Below are 4,695 nucleotides of genomic sequence, written 5' to 3' on the forward strand. Positions count from 1 at the left end.
AACTCTGTCACATAAAGCTCTACTACTACAGTAGCGTGCAATTCATAGATGCAAAAATGCTTTGCATACCCCGAGGACTCAATATGAACCCTTATTGGAGAATTTTACATTTTGTTCAATTGTACCTATAATGCCAACCGTCGTTAAAAAATTTGTGCACGCCATCGTTACAACTGAAACGATTTGTAGAAACCGAAAGGGGTGTAGATTTTCAACCTGCTCCTAACAAGTTAGACCGCTCCATCTAAGATTGCATCATCACTTACCATCAGGTGAGATTGAAGTCAAGGGCTAACTTGTAAATAATAATAAAACGAATCTTTTTTTATTTAAAGGTATATTGCCGTATTTTTAAATTAGACCAATCTTCCCCTCCAACTAGTCGGGAAAGACTGTATTAGGAGTGGGTACGACAATAGACCAATGGGGCGGGGATCGAACCACCCACCCCTCGATGATGAGTCCTACCGCTCTTTCTGTTGAACTATTGAGGCTTTTTGCCTCTTGTGAAATTTAAAATGTATGCCTATTACGAAAATGCAACATTAATAATATAATTCAACAATGTGTCCTCTTTTTATTCGTATAGAGAAAGCTTTGCCGCAATCTCATCTGATGAAAAGTGACGATGCAATCTAAGATAAAAGTGCGCTGACCTGAAAGGGGTATGGAAGTTTATTGAACCCATACCCCTAATCGGTTTCTACGCGGCATCGTCTCCGAATACTAAACATCTCCGATAAAAGGCAAATTTTCACAACATACTTTTTATTTATGGATGAAATGTTTTTTTTTTTGTAATAATTGGTGAAAAAAATCTCACTATGTTTTTCAATAAAATCAATTTTTAATAGTGTTTTGTATTAACAATGTTAAAAATTAAAGAAATTAAACTAAAAAAACTATATTTTGTTTTTTTTATACCATACTCCTAGATATAATATATTCATAATAATGTCGGTTTTTTACATAATGAAATGCAGATGTAGGTAATATGTAGATTTTGAAAAAAAAAATTAAAACCTAAAAAAAAAGAAGAGAATCGAAATCTTTTTGTTTTAGATACAGAACTTTATTAGTATTACAGAACTATGCCCCTTCTAGTAATTACATTTTTTTTACCAAGAAGTATAATATACAGGATGCTCGGGAGTATACCCCATAACCCTAGGGTTATATTTAAAAAAAAATCAAAATGTTCAAGGAAAAATTTTGTCCTAAAATGTCTATTTTCGGAGTAAATAATATTTCTTTTGCTTATATCCATAAGATAATGGCTGCATCATTATCTTATGGATATAAGGGATAAACTTATTCATTGATTGCACGATAAAGGCGTGTGTTACATGGATAGTCGGATTTATTTAAATTATTACTTTGTATGAAAACATAAAAACCTTTTTTTAATTAATAAAATACTAGATAAGCTGTTAGGTTCCTAAAAGTGGTCTTTTTAACACCTGGAAGTTATGAAAAATACTCCCCAGCACCCTGTATATATCATTCTGACTACTTAATGAACATCCCTCGTACAAGTATTTTGATACTTTTCCATTACTGCTTTTAACAGATTATTACAAATAGAAACAAAAATATAAGTGTTTCATGTTGTTATTTATGCATTCACATAAATTTAATAGAAGTGGGCAGTAAACAATTTTCAAAACTTTCTACTTAGCTAGCCAGTTTAAAGTTACGGTATTCATAAGTTCACGGAAACATTTTGGCTAGAACCAACATTTCATTTGAAAACTAGCATTGTTGCTAATTGCTGAGGCTGAATTAACTACTAGTCTCAGACCAATTATTGTATAAGTATACCTGTCCCTCTAGCCAAGTGGCACTTCACGCTAGATCATTGATCATATACTTTGACAGAAAAGTAACGTAAGCGAGGCAGCCCCCCCTAGCCTAGTGGCACGTCGCTCTCTTTCTACGATCGCTAACGCTTAACTAGAAAAATGTATGGAAATGACCGATTTTGATCACGCGTCTATTCCGGAGAGAGTCGGATCGAATTCGGTCCGGGACATGCACCTCCAACTTTTCAGTTGTGTGCATTTTAAGAAATTAAATATCACGTGTCTCAAACGGTGAAGGAAAAACATCAACAATCTCTGCGTGTGTGAAGTCTGCCAATCCGCATTGGGCCAGCGTGGTGGACTATTGGCCTAACCCCTTTTCATTCTGTGAGGAGACACGAGCTCATCAGTGAGCCGAATCAGGGTTGATAATGATGATGATGAATATGTATATATTACATTGTTGTTCAAAAATGTTCATTTATTACAAGTGTTTTACCACTCAGTAAGCCATCTGCTTTACTTTGACTTTAAACATATCTAAAACCATAATAATCTATAGGATTATTACAAACGTACAACCTAGCGTTGTTTATCAGTGCATAAAATATTAACATTAACGCCTTACAAAAAAAAGGAATCAAAGTAGCAATCAAGCAATATTTCATTCCACGTCTCTGCTTATAGTGCACGAAAGTTAAACCTTTATAGCGCATTAAAAAAACAAATTCATTTTCACGTAACACGAAACCATGAATGCCCCGTAAAATATCCCTCTATTAACACAACGCCCATGCCACGGTGGTTCAGGAGCCAAAATTTACGACCTCACGCCGACCTTCTAACCGCCTTCCCGTTACTAACACCGTATTATACGCGCTGGCGACTCACTTGGTAATTTTAATTGCCAAAACGGCTGCTTACGCTATCTGCTAAACAAGGCAACGTCCATAGAGATTGGCTTTCATCGAATACTGCGAAATTTACATTGTAAACGTTACCTTTGAACCGCAACCGCCAACCTGTGACGTAAATATCAGATACTATACCTACGATCAAAATAACGTCACAAAATTGTATGTGCCGACATGGTGTTGGTGATTGGTGTAGCGACACATCGCCAGACTAAAATTGAAGCTGACTAGCCAAAGGTTAGTGAGTATCTACAAATGAAATGTCCGCATCAATATCTTATCTGTTATTGATTTTATTTGTACAATGGATCTCAAAACCAAAAAACCGATTTTGATAGTGACAAATGCACTATCACTATAAAAGAAAGTTACAAAGATATGACAGTAAGCCATTAAAATAGGTTGACAATGATGACAATAGTTACGAAATAGTATAACTAACGTGATTTTTACAAGTCTTAGGTACCCAAGCACATAGTTATAGAAAAACCAATGGTTAACAATAATGCAGACATTTCACAAGTTTATATTTTAAAGTATCCAAACCGCAGACCTTAACAGAAATGTCTTAGAAAACGCTTGATAGCTTTCTACTTGGGGGGTTTATATAAATAAACTACCCAATTCAAAGTACCAAAGCGAAGCTTTAACGGGAGTGTCCCCTCAACGCTTTGAGAGTGAGCCAAGGGGACTGTCCAAAGAGAGTGGTCTAAACAATTTGCATTTATTAGGTACCTAACTGCTTGCGCAGGTAAACCATGTGCAAAACAAAGGACTGGGGATTTATATCAACACAGTGTTTACTTGTTTAAGATTTATTACTCGGGAGTTTTGTGTCTTCTATACTAATATTATAAAGAGGTAAAGTTTGTGTGATGACTTACGGATTCGAGACTTGGTCGCTAACTGTGGCTTTAAGTTTCTCTCCGAGACCGAATCAATCAATCAATCAAGGATGAAGAGATCCGCGGAAGAACCAAAGTGACTGACGTAGCTCAGCGAGTCGCGAAGCTGAAGGGGCAGGGTACATAGTTCGAAGAGCCGATGAACGTTGGAGTCTTAAGGTGCTAGAATGGCGACCCCGCGCCGGAAAGCGCATTGTTGGTCGACCCTCCACTAGGTAGACTGAGGACATCAAGCGGGTTGCAGGGAACCGCTGAATGCTAACGGCTCGAGACCGTATTGTTTTGAAGTCCTATGTCCAGCGGTGGACGTCCATCGGCTGTTAATGATGAGCTTGTAAGGTTGTAGGAATTTACAGATTTTGAAATGAGTTGAAATGGTTGAAATGACCGAAGGCGTTATTTGTGATTGTCTTGCTTTATTTTATCTACGTATCCATTGAAACGGAAGTACGCAGGCGGAACCGCGGGGCGTTAGCTAGCTATATATTTTGTTTTTCCTACAAAATTCCATGAATGGTAAAATGTTTTATTTTCCATTCTTTACTAGACCCCTTATTTTTATAACTTTTCTGACAAATTCTAACCCGGTAGCGACCTGTCATATACATACAATCCGCTTTCAAACCATGTGTGTTTTGTAAATAATTAATTCAGTAAAATTTCACTCAGTTACTCGGAGCAAGGTTTATAATTTAATCAAAAGAAAAAAAACCCGATCTGAATGAAATGGAGCCTACGTATTGCTCCAGACTTGGCTTTCTATATGTGAAATTTTCATGAAAATCCGTCCAATAGAACCCGTTTTAAATATTGCACCTATCAAACTGTCGTATTTTCTAGTGTGAAAAGCCCTTGCTCCTGCCTCCTACAATTTAAACGCCTTCATAGGCACTTTCTAGACGAGCGTGTTTCATTCCATCAGGATTGTAGTCAAGCGTAAGCCTATTGACCATAAAAAATAATTAATTGATAAATAGCATTATATTCCGTCATAGTGAAATTTTCGCGATAAAATAATAATAATAATAATAATAATAAATAAATGCCGTGTGGCACCGGCAGAGGAGAATGTTG

The sequence above is a fragment of the Bicyclus anynana genome, chromosome 21, assembly GCF_947172395.1.
Source record: "Bicyclus anynana chromosome 21, ilBicAnyn1.1, whole genome shotgun sequence".
Lineage (NCBI taxonomy): Eukaryota > Metazoa > Arthropoda > Insecta > Lepidoptera > Nymphalidae > Bicyclus > Bicyclus anynana.